Raw genomic sequence first — 13680 nt, forward strand, 5'->3', positions numbered from 1 at the left:
AATACTTACTATAAACCTTTGTGTGCTAAGCACTTTCCTAGATAGTAGAGACTTTGGTGAGCAAAGCCTTCCTGGTTGGTACCTGTCTTTGTAGAGCGTTTCTTTGTGTCTCCATTTTCCCAGTGTATTGTGACCACTGTCATAGGCATCACCGTCCTGTAAGGCTCTTTTCTCCTGCTTGGATAATTCATGTGCCCTTTCCCCAGTTATTTACAGAGATAACTTGAGCGATATGGCTCAGAATTGGATCCTGGCTACGCCACTGTCTTCCCTGCGACCTTGAGCACACCACTTCACATCACTGTGTCCTCCAAAACCAATATATTGATGACTACTTTAGATGCTTACTCCATGGAGTGAAACCTGGTCAAGAAAAGCAAAATGCCTGTCTTCATCTCTGGGCACCACATTTTGGATAAGCCAGCAGGTACTACTCTAGATGAATCAACAGAGCTGGGCCTAATAATTAGCAAAAAAGCCAAGTTAGAATTCAAGGCTATGGGACGGCTCCTATTAATTATGGACCGAGCACAGTGTAAGAGGCAGGCAGAATCAGTAAGACAGACGACATTTCCACCCTCACAAGGCCAGCAATCTGGCACAGTACAGAGACATTTTATAAGCAATTTCAGAATTAAATACAAATGTGTTCATTGCTATGAAATAGGGAAATCAACTATAATCAGGGGGCAATTAGCTATAAAAATATTTATTTATGGAAGTATATTGAAATGAAGATGAGAGAATATGGTTATAAATACTAAGAGAAGCTCAAGGTCTTTATTTACTAAGTCTAAAAATTTACTGAAAAATGGCTATTCCTATTGTGTTAGAGAGTGAAACTCCAGACACCAGTTTTCGGTCATGAGACCAGTTATTCCATGGCTGATCAGAGAGCATTCCCTGGGGCTTACCATGGATGCCCTGGACTCCATCTTAGGACTATCTGACCTGCTTCTGCCCAGTGGCATCTTCATCAGGCAAACTCTGTTGCTTTGGTACTTGCCCAGGTGTCCTGGATACCAGACTGGAATTTTCCAGTTTCTGGAAAGTTACATCTATCACCATAAAGCATTATTTTCATAAATTTAACCTGAGCGTGAAGAGTCTTGGGCATGGACCCTCTGAGATGAGCTAAAAATTAAGAAATAGACTCTCAAAGCTAAAAATACAGACGAGGGACTCAAGGCGAGCCCCACTCCTTGAACACATAGGAATTAATGGCAGCCTGGCCCTTGACAGCACCAAACACCCACCTGGTACATTCCTTTGACAACAGCTATGGCATCAGATAACTGTTGTTGAAAGCTCTTTCTTAAAATTCCCTCTTCCTGCAAACCAAAACCAAATAAGATTGTTATGGTCTTGATATAGAATGTTCCCTGGAAAACTGGCAATGCAAAACTGTTCGCAGGTGAAATCAGTGAATCAGGGCCCTAAGCTCACCAATGGATAAATCCACTGAAGGCTTAATAACTTGAGTAGATTTACTGGGAGGTGACTAAAGGCAGCAGGGGCCTGGTGGAGAAGGTGGGTCATTGGGGGTGTGGCCTGGAGGACTATACCATCCCTGGACACTTCCGGTCTCTCTCCACTTCGGAGGCCGCTGTGAGCAGATTTCCTCTGTATCCCCTGCAGTATGACATTTCTGCCCTGGAGCTGGACTGCTATGGACTGAACCTCTGAAACCATGAGCCAAATTAACCCTCCCTTCTCTAAGTTGTTCTTGTTGTATATTTTGGTCACAGTGACAGGAAAGCTGACTGAAACATACAGTAAGTACCACAAAGCGTTATCAAATATACATTAACTAGAAGGGGCTCGTTGTTAAGGAAATCACCATCTAAATCATCATAATCTCTTGAGGACTTCAATTTATGATCATTTCTCCAACACTATCGTTACTATAACACATTTAATTTTTACTTACATGTAACTAACAGCAATAGAAAGATCCTATGGAGAAATTAAATCCAGATAATTTGAACACTTCATTTTCTGTATGATTAAAGTCTTTTAGGGTTTTCCTAGAACTGCTTATAAAAGTAGTCAAGCCTGTTTATGATTTGTATCTTCTTCTAGTCCTTGTATTTTTTTTTTCCAGTACTGGGGATGGAACCCAGGGGTATTCTACCTCCAAGTGACACCCTCAGCCCTGTTTCTTATTCTTTATTTGGAAACAGGGTATCACTGAGTTGCAAAGGGCCTCACTACGTAGCTGAGGCTGCCTGCAAACTATAATTCTCCTGTCTCAGCCTCCCAAATGCCGGGATTACGAGTGTGCACCACCACTCCCTGCTCCTACTTTTGTTTTGTTTTGAAACGGTCTTCCGAGGTTGCCGAGAGTCTCCCTACTTGCTGAGGCTGTCCTGGAGCCTATGATCCTCCTATCTCAGCCTCCCAAATACTGGGATTCAAGACGTGCATCACCATGCCTGGCGTGACACGTTCTTAAAGACCACTAAGTACACTGCCCTGACTGAAGACTTTAGTAGTAGTTTTCATGTCTTTATCTACTACAGAAACATTAAAGTACAATGAAGGTCATATAAAATAGAAGTTTAGGGCCTGAACTCAAACATCAAGCTGCCTGGCCTGGTACCTAAAGCTCTGCTGTTTAACTGGTGACCTCGAGCAAGTTAATTGACCTTTATGTACCTCGAATACCGTATCGGCAAAAAAGGAAAAATAACCATGTCTATTTTATAAGGTAGATATGAGGATGAATGACACGGAAAAAGACTTAAAAAGTTTCTGGCACATACATAGTAAAGCTCTATGTGTTAGCTATCATATGAGACAAAACCTACACACATTAAGTTGCCCTCAAAAATTACGAAATTCAAAAGTACAGTACACACATCTAAGACGGACACACATACCTAAGATCAATCCACATTTGAGACAGAAAATGAGAGGCTATCTACCTGGTGGTAACGCTTCTCCATGTCTAGGATCCTGTCATGTAGAACAGTGGAGACTTTTAGAGATTCTTCTTTAAGCCGGTCCTCAAACTTCAACTGAAGCAAATCTTTGAGAAATCCCAAATCTACCTGAAGGGACGTAATGGTCTAAGGATTTAAAAAATACATTATTATAGAGAGTAAGGCCCTCTGCATAAACATTCCAGCACATTTCCTGTACCTGTCCATATAACCTGGTACCTGAACAGAACCCTGTCCTGCCTTTTAAAACGACCTCTCAGATGTGGTATATAACGGGGAATTCTGATAACTCTGTCTCGTGGTGACTAGCTTTTACAATGACAATTTATTTGCCAAAATGAGGTACATGAAGAGTGTCAGAGCACACATACGGCGTGCCCCCTCTGAAACTCATATTGGACCTTGACCCCCATTGTGAGGCATTAGAGGGTGAAAGTTGGGTCTGACTGTGGTATTGCAAGGTGGGGCTTTGGAGATGTGCTTAGGAGTAGATGAGCCATCTGGAAGAGCAGTGGGAAAAAGGGAATATGAAAGGGGCAAGAAGTGGCAGAGAGCACACGGACTTTGTCTTAAAGAAGGTCCCCAAAGCTGCCGCACACTGTTGACACCTAAATCCTACTAACCCAGATTTAGTCATTTAGACACACCTAGTTACAAGGAAATACGATCAGAAACATTTTCTGAAGAATATTTTTATGAAAGAAGACATAAATTGTCAAGAATATAGGAAGGAAACATCCCCCAAAGCTACTAGTGTGAGTATAAATTGGAACACACTTCATGCCGAGCAATTTGGAAATATGCTTCAAAATGGCTAATGTGCGCATCCTGACTCAGAATCCCACTTTTAAGAATTTATGTGCCGGGCGTGGCGGCGCACACTTGTAATCCCAGCATTCAGGAGGCTGAGACCTGGAGGATCGCGGTTCGCGGACAGCCTCAGCTACTTAGTGAGGCCCTCTGCAACTCAGTGAGACCCGGTTTCAAAATAAAGAATAAAAAATAGGGCAGGGGGTGTAGCTCAGAGGTCAAATGCCCCTGGGTTCCACCCCCAGACCCGCAAAAAAAAAAAAAAAGAAAAAAAATAGAATTTATGCCACAGCTTTACATAGAGCATGTGCAGGACTATTGTTCACAGTAAAAGATTTAAAACTACCAAAATGTCTATCAATAGAGGGATAGCTAGATATATGACGTACATTTTGTGACATAATGTGCTTGTGAAATAAATGAGGAAACCCTTTATGTGCCAATATAGAATAATTTCTAAATTATACTAAGTGACAAAAATAAACTACACAGGGTATCATCACAGCTCTCTTGGTTAGGATTTTTGATGACAACTCTTAATATCTGTTGGCTACAAAATGTTCCATTACCGCCGGGCGTGGCGGCGCACGCTTGTCATCCCAGCATCCGGGAGGCTGAGACCTGGAGGATCGCGGTTCTTGGACAGCCTCAGCTACTCAGCGAGGCCCTCTGCAACTCAGTGAGACCCGGTTTCAAAATAAAGAATAAAAATTAGGGCAGGGGGTGTAGCTCGGAGGTCAAATGCCCCTGGGTTCCATCCCAAAAAAAAAAAAAAAAAAAGTTCCATTACCTTATAATCAGAAAAGTCCCAAGGAAAGCATGGTAAAGGGTTAAAATCTGACAAATCTGTATGATGGTCAGTACAGTTATTTAATACAGTATTCTCCACATTCATATATGTGTAAAAAATATTTCATAAACCAGGCGTGCCAGCACACACATTTTTTTTCTTTTTTCTTTTTTTTCTGATCTTTGGGATGGAACCCAGGGGCCTCTACCTCTGGGCTACACTCTCAGCCTTATTTTATATTTTATTGGGAAACAGGGTCTCACTGAGTTGCTGAGAGCCTCACTAAGTAGCTGAGGCTGGCTTCGAACCTGCGCGACCCTCCTGTCTCAGCCTCCCAAAAGCGCGGGGATTACAAGCGTGCGCCACCACGCCCGGCGCCCAGCACACATTTAATCACAGCACTTTGGAGGCTAAGACAGGAGAATCGCAGGTTTGAGAAGAGTCTCAGCAGTGGATCAAGACTGTCAACAACCTGGGGAGACCCTGTTTCAACCCAAAAGACAAAAAGGGATGTGATTGTAGTTCAGAGGTAGCATATCCCTGAGTTCAATCCCTAGAACCACACAAATTTTTATCTTTCTAAAGTATCATAAATAGAAAATGATTACTGATGGCAAAAAAGAGAGTAAAAGAATATTTCACTAGACAAGATTATTTAAAAAAATAAAAAATAGGCCATTCTACCTCCAAGCTAGACTCCTTGCCCTATTTTTAATTTTTTATTCTTTATTTTGAAACAAGGTCTCACTAAGTTGAGGAGGGCTCACTAAGGAGCCGAGGCTGTCCTCAAACCACAGTCCTCCTGTCTCAGCCTCCCAAGTGCTGGGATTACAAGTGTGCACCACCATGCTTGGCTTATTTTTCATTTTGAAACAGTCTCACTAAGTTGCTAAAGCTGGCTTTGAACCTGTGACCCTCCCATCTCCGCCTCCTGAGAAAGATGCTAATATTTAAAATATTTTAATCCTTTTTATCTGTCCATGAAAGATATATAAAGATGCATAATGTCTAATATTATCTTAAATATCAAAATAAATTGAGATTTACCTTCATTAAATTTTGTGTAGTTGAACTCAACTGGTTTAATGGCACAATTTCACTGGTATCTGTTTGAGTAGCATGATCTGTGCTAAAGAATCCAACCTTTAAGTCATCTGAAATGGTAAGTCTGAAAATAAAGATTAGATGTACTTTATGTCATAGATTTTCCTTATAAATATGTTAATACATGCATACATTGGTAAATCACATTATATTTCAAATATCCTAAGAGATTAGTGACGGGAGGGAACTTCTGAATTATCTGCTCATGATTTGGTATTTTCAGTAGGACTTTGTCAAACTATCAGATTCCTGGGATACATGAGGGGCTTTAAGTAATGGAGAAAGCCCAGTGGATGGAGGGAGGGGTCCGGGGGAGGGCTGGATGGGGGCGGGGAGGGAGAATGAATGAAGGCAGCTCTTCCCTTGAGGTCACGTACATATGTGAGGGTGCCAATGCCAATCCCAATACCCTGCGATGGGTGGTGGGTACCAGGGAAGGCCTGCCACGTGAAGGTATGCCACCACCATTACCCTATGACATGAGACCTTTTCTTTTTTTTATAGTACTGGGGATGGAAACCAGGGACACTGTACCCCAAAGCTACATCCCCCGCCCTCTTTTTTAGTCTTTTTGGTTTTGAAACAGGATCTCACTAAGTTGTGGAGGGCCTAAGTAGCTGAGGCTGTCCGCGAACTGTGACCCTCTGATCTCAGCCTCCCCGAATGCTGGGATTACAAGTGTGCACCACCAAGCCTGGCTCATGATGTTAGACTATTATACACAAACAAAAATATTCCAAAAAATTTTAAAGGAATTAAGGAGAGTAAGGAAAAATTATCAGATTCCCTGGCGTGTGGTATATTGCTCTACTGATACTCATTTTATTTCTACTTTTCTGAGATGCAATTTAAGTATATTTTTAAGGGGTTTTTTTTTGCTTTTTTTTTTGTTTGTTTGTTTTTTGGTGGTACTGGGGTTCCTGGAAGCCCTTCTACCTTCGGACTACACTCCCAGACCTATTTTATTTTTGGAAACAGGGTCTCTAAAGCCAGCGCGGCTGACTTCAAACCCGAGTGATCCTCCTGTCTCCGCCTCCCAAGCGCGGGGATTACAAGTGTGCGCCACCACACCCGGCACTAAGTATATTTTTAATATCTACTGCTATTATCTGTGCTATTGCTGGAAACAATTCTAAGTTATACTCCGGCACACTGAACAGAGAAGTTCTTGAAGACAGAAGTTCTCAAAGGGTAGGTTTCTGGACACTCTATGAGGGAATCGGACAGGTCAAAATTATTTTCATGGCTTGGTGTGGTGGTGCACACTTAAAACCCAGTACTTGGGAGGCTGATACAGGAGGATCACAGGTTTGTTTGTGGCCAGCCTCAGCTACTTAGTGAGGCCCTTCACAACTTAGTGAGACTCTGTTTCAAGAATAAAAAAATAGGGCTGGGGATGTAGCTCGGAGGTAGACTGCCCCTGGGTTCCATCCCCAGTATATTAAAAAAAATTATAATAGTATCGAGACCTTGATTCTCTCACAACTGTTGAGTGGCATTTTCCAGTGGCTACAGGTTATGCGACCGTGTAGCAGATCGAATACAGAAGGAGCGTGAGAATTCAGTTGTCTCCAATTAGGCCAGGCAGGAAGATTGGCAAAAATGTCAAATGGTGACACTTTTTTTGTTAGTCTTTGTTTGGATTTGAAAAAAAAATATGGTTGCTTTTTCTTTAAAATGTGTTATTAAAACGTGTTGTGGGTGCTCGCTCCAGCAGCACATACGATAAAATCGGAGCAATACAGAGGATTGGCAAGGATGACATGCAGATTCATGAAGCCTTCCATATCTCTTTTTTCTGGAAATGGGAATTGAGCCCAGGGGCATTCTACCTCCGAGCTACACCCTCATTTTTAATTTTGAAACAGGGTCTCACTATGCTGCGGAGGGCCTCACAGGTCGCTGAGGCTGGCCATGAACTGCAGTCCTCCTATCGCAGCTTCCCAAGTACTGGGATTACGGGTGTGCACCACCATGGCCGGCTCATATTTTATATGGAAGTGGGATATAAGAGCGACTCCAGATAATGTTGGAGAAACCTCATAGGATACAGGGAGGAGATCTAAGGGGAGAGGAGGAGGAAGACTGAGAGGTTCATTGATGGAAATACTACCATCGACAAGGTATACATACGCAAATACACCACCGGCAACATCAGTGCTGTGTACTGGGAAGGGGGAAATGGAGAAGGAATGGGGGCACCAAATCCTGTGTGCATGGATGTCATTGTCAACATCATATACATTATGATGTGAGATTATAATGCACCAATAATAGGACATAATTAAAAAAGAATTTAAAAATGTTTACTCAGCCAAAGGAGAGGCATGTTTTAGGTGCTGGGGATTGAAAGAGATTTAGGTCCTGTTCTACCTCTGAGCTACACTCTCAGTCCTATTTATTTTTTATTTTTATTTATGTATTTATTTATTTTTATTTTATTTATTAATTTTTTTTTGGTGGTACTGGGGTTCCTGGAAACCCTTCTACCTCCGGGCTACGCTCCCAGACCTATTTTTTATATTTTTATTTGGAAACAGGGTCTCTTAAGCCAGAGAGGCTGGCTTCGAACCTGCACGATTCCCCTGTCTCCGCCTTCCAAGCACGGGGATTACAAGCGTGCACCACCACGCCCGGCTTATTTTTTATTTTGAAACAGGGTCTCAGCCGGGCGTGGTGGCGCACGCTTGTAATCCCAGTACTTGAAAGGCTGAGACAGGAGGATCACCCAACCTCATCAATTTAGTGAGGCCCTCTGCAACTTAGTGAGACCTTGTTTCAAAAAATAAAGAATAAAAAATAGGGCTGGGGTGTAGCTTGAAGGTAGAATGCCCCTTGGTTCCATCCCTAGCACCAACAAAACAAAACAAACAAAACAAGAAACAAGAAACAGGGTCTCACTAAATTGTGGAGGCCTAAGTAGCTGAGGCTGCCACAAACCTGTCATCCTCTTTTCTCAGCCTCCCAAGTACTGAATTTATAAGCATGTGCCACCATGTGTTATTTATATAAACACATAATTGGTTTATCATTATCTTAAATGAGTGGATAAATATATATTTAATTTCTTCTTTGACATTTTGCATATAACAACTATCAGTAGGTAGGACCAACACAAACTAACGCTCTTTTAGGTTGCTAATAATTTTCGAGATCAGGAAGAGGCCCAGAAACCAAGAAGTTTGAGACCTGCCTCTTTAAGTTAATGGCCCAGCCATTCTGCGTTTGCTTGTCCACCTCTGTTCCTGAAAAGACTCTGACAGGCAAGATGCAAGTCTTTGCAAACCCCTTGGACGGCCCTTGAATGACAGGCATCTCAGATCGCAATAAGAAGATCAATTTTCTAGATGCGCTCTCTCTGTCAATTTGATCAAACATAACACAACACTCTGATTCTAAATTACAAAACAAGAGAAGCACGAATAGAAGCAGACGTTCACACAGCCCTTCTGCCTCCACGTCTGATCGGCTTCATCAGAGCCTCAAATGTGTCCCCGTACAACTTCAGGGACACTGGCCACATCCCTAGTGCCAAGAGCAACTCCTGTCTGATATGAGCCATCACAACAATCCCTTTCTTCTTGGTAATGAGCTTTTGAGATTCCTACTGAAAAGGCACCAGAGGAGAATTTTCTCTGTGACTCTGGACATTGTCAAGTGTGGAGATCATGGTAAGAACCGCCACGGGCATCCGGTGGCCGCAAGAGACACCAGCCGGAGGATATAGCCAGCACCCACATGATGAGCTGTCAAAAAGATAAGAAATAATTTCTGGCTGCTGTTTCGGCCAGCCACGAAGACCGACACACCTCTGGCTTCCCTGGAGTGTCAGGTCATGTCACACGAGTGTACCCACCATAGCATTGTGACTGTGTAACATTAGGGAGATTATCTAACCTTTCTATGCATCAGATAAATGAGAAAACCAGAGTGCTTATTTCATGTGGTCATTGTAAGAATTAAGAATTAAGTGTGTTCTGGGCTTGATCCATCGTAAACCCACAAGAAATATGACCCCATTATTGGGGTCCTGGCTCCAGCTGTTACTGTCGCTGTGATTGATGCTTTTTTTTTTTTTTTTTGGTGGTACTGGGGTTCCTGGAAGCCCTTCTACCTCCGGGCTACACTCCCAGACCTATTTTATAATTTTGAAACAGGGTCTCGTAAGCCAGCGCGGCTGGCTTCAAACCTGCGCGATCCTCCTGTCTCCGCCTCCCAAGCGCGGGGATTACAAGCGTGCGCCACCACGCCCGATAAGTGATTGATGCTTTGACGTACCGTATTTGTTCAGCATTTGGAGAAAACTATGAGAGCATACTGGTATTCCACTGAAAAGGCTGAATTTAGATTCAAAAAGCTTCTTAGCCAGGAATGGTGGAGCACATCTGTAATCTCAGTACTTGGGAGACTGAGACAGGAGGATTGCAGATTCAAAGCCAGTCTCAGCAAGCAGCTGAACTTTCAGCAAACTAGGAAGACCCTGTTTTAAAACAAAAAATTGCCGGGCGTGGTGACGCACGTTTATTATCACCACGCTTGGGAGGCTGAGACAGGAAGATCGCTCAGGTTCGAAGCCAGCCTCAACTACTTAGTGAGGCTCTCAGCAACTTAGTGAGACCCTGTTTCTAAATAAAATATAAAAAAAATAGGGCTGGGAATATAGCCCAGAAGTAGAAAGTCTCTGGATTCCACCCCCAGTACCACACACACAAAATAAATAAATAATAAAAATGAAAAGGGCCAGGGTGCAGTTCAGAGGCAGAAAGCTCCTGGGTTCATTACCCAGTACCCCAAAATTAAAAATAAAAACTTCTTAATATTCAAAATAGTGATTTCCAGCTAATCACACTGTTTGCAACCGACAACTAACCTCCCACACATTCATCAACTTGGAATAATGTTTTCAGTTATTCCTTCTATTGCCATAATAGAATATTTCAATTATTATAATGATCACAGACCTTGTCCACGGCACTATCTGGGCGGGAGGGATTGGGGTGTCATTCGTGTTAGCAGCCTGCGGCTTTTTCTTACTGTTGGGCGAATCAATCCCCACGGGCCCTGAGCATCTCTGTGCGTTCTTTTTGTTCTTAGCTTTTTTTTTTTTAGTGGTATCTTTTTGGAACTGGGGATTGAACCCAGAGCGCCGCATCTGCAAAGCAGGCTCCTTGCCACTGAGCTAATCCCGCCCCCCAACATTCTTTCTGTAAACGCCAAGGATGTAAAGCCCTGGCCGCCCTCTCTGCAGGCCATTCTCGTTTATTTTGTAGTGAACAGCTGAGGATGAGGTGATGTCTCCCCTGCCAAGAAGCAGGCTTGCTACTTCTTGTTATAAAAATGGAGACACCCCAGGCTAGGGAGCCTCTCCCTTAGCGTGACTCACCGATGGGTCTTTTGTGTCCCCCATGAAAGTTGGGGGGCTTTGGGAGTCAACACAAATGAGCACGAAGCTCTGGCCACTGCATTCCGATAAAGTTCTTTGTCTCTGACCCAGGAATCTTGGTTTTCTGCCAAGGGCCACAAAACAGGAACAGAGAAACTTGCTAACTCCTATGTAGAGTGGGATCTCAAACACTGCACAGCCCTTGACAAGGATCTGACCCCTAAAATCATCTCAAAATGCTGCTTTTTTATACTGAATGTCTTGTTTTAAGACTAGGGTAAAAGTGATCAGCTGAAAAGATCATCAATATTTAAGTCTTTGCCTGTCTGAAATCTACAACCACCTTTGAAAATCATTTGTGAAAACCATCACTAAATTATAATTAGCATGCTAAAATTAACCATGATATTATAATGTCCTATAGAAACAAATGAGTCATATGATAAAGTTAAAAAAAAAAACAAGCTGGGCGTGGTGGTGTATGCCTGCAGTCTCAGTATTTGGGAGGCTGAGATAGGAGGATTGTAGGTTTGAGGTCAGCCTCAGTAACTTAATGACATCCTATTTCCAAATAAAAATAAAATCGGGCTGGGGCGGTAGCTTAGAGGTAAAATGCCTCTAGATCCAACCTCTAGTACCACAAAAAAAGGGGAGGGGGAGAATTAAATATATTTTTCCAAATAGTTTATAACAAGTCAGGAAAAGAGCCATTTTTAAGTAATGATATAAAATCCAGGAAAACATTTTTGTTTCTTTCAAAAATGAAATGACAATCATTATTGATGACAAATTATACGTGTGGTATTCTAGTATTCTTTTCCCAAAAAAATCTTTTAGAATGTGTGTGTGTGTGTGTGTGTGTGTGTGTGTGTGTGTGTGTGTTACTGGGAATTGAACCCAGGGGCATTCTACCTCCAAGCTATACTTCCAGCCCTATTGTTTAATTTTTATTTTGAAACAAGGTCTCACTACTTTCTGAGGCTGTCCTCGAACCTGCGATCCTCCTGTCTCAGCCTCCCAAGTACTGGGATTACAAACGTGTGCCATCACACCCAGCTTGTTGTAGAAATGTTAAAGTTCTCTCTTATGATACATTTGAGAATCTTTGAAGACACAAAACAAAAATAAAATCATTATATCTTTAAACACGCATCCCACACAATTTAGATAATAATATACAGGCTTCCTAAAGTTACGGCATCTCTCTAAACTTTGGTCTTTTAAATATATCAGTACCATTGGCCCTCACTAAGCCCAGATGTGTCTCTGTCCTGCTATAAAGGACTTAGATAGGCTTCTTTTCCCAAAGAGAATTAAATTCAATTTTCTTTCTGCCTTCCAAGATCTGGATCCAAATTAATTGTCTGAGCTTAATGCATCTAAGACATAATAAATGAATACCTACTGTTTACCAGGTACTCTTTGGGGGCACTAAAGATAATAAAAGTGGACAAAAATAGGTCTTTGTTCTTGTGGAATTTGTAATCTGATGGATTGGACTCCGTAACTGAGGACACAGAAACACACTGTGCACTCTGAGAAAGTCCGAAGTCTCATCCTCCACATGGAGCCATGGACCAGACGCTCTTGTCGTGCTCTTGCCAGCCAAACATTCCAAAATCCATCTCTACCTTCATAGCATCCTCAGTGTGGGATCAAGTCTCTCCTCACTCGTACCTATTAAAATCACTCGTGAAGCAGGCGTGGTGAAACCCGATTATAAACTTCAGTCCCGCCCAGTACTTGGGAGGCTGAGACAGAAGGATCGCAGGTTTGCAGCCAATCGGCAACTTATGAAGGCCCTGTTTCAAAATAAAAAGAATAAAAATAGGACTGGGAGTGTAGCTTGGAGATAGAATGCCCTGGGGTTCCATCCCCAGTACAGAAAATAAATAAATAAATAAATAAATAAATAAATAAATAGACTAACTTTTGAGAACTCAGGACCTTTAGGAATGAAAAATTGGATCTTTAAGCGAGGTTAAAAAAAAAAAAAACTAGCTAGGTAAAAGGGCCCGTCTGCCCCTTTCAGCAAGTTTCTTAGCCACTGGGCGAGGGATCCCTATGGATCTGTCTGTTGTACCTTCTGGATGTTTCTTTGCCACCAACAGCCTGTAAGTTTCGGTGGCAGCCATGTCCGCTCCAAAGAGGCCTTGATCGTGGTCTCGGGGCGGGCTTGGAGGCTTTCTAGTCTTAGTCCTTGACCATTTACTCTTCCTCAGACCTGAAGATCAGCAGATCATCACTGCTTTCTGCATCTTCTGTCTCTCCAGTGCTTCCAGTCTTCTTTTTACCACCGTACCACTTTTTACCACTTAACACACATCTTAATATTTATTAAGAACAGGAAGTATTACGGGTTCAAATTGCCGATGCGGTTCCTGCCTTTCTATTGCTCACCGCTGCACCGTTAACGGACTCAGCGAGTCATCCTTCTGGTCTAGAAGCGCAATCCCTTCCCCTCACCAGTGCTCAGAGGCTCCTTTTCATATCCGATGTTAGTTTTCATTAAGCTGAAACATGTATGTTCTTCCATTCTTTCCCACCTTAAGCAAAGCACTCATGTGGGTGGTAGGTTTATGGAGTGTGGATAATTTTTATCATCTCTATTTCAGAATACGACTTAGAAACTTAGAGTAATGTTTTCA

This window comes from Muscardinus avellanarius, assembly GCF_963383645.1.
Source record: "Muscardinus avellanarius genome assembly, chromosome: 20".
In the NCBI taxonomy this organism is placed as follows: domain Eukaryota; kingdom Metazoa; phylum Chordata; class Mammalia; order Rodentia; family Gliridae; genus Muscardinus; species Muscardinus avellanarius.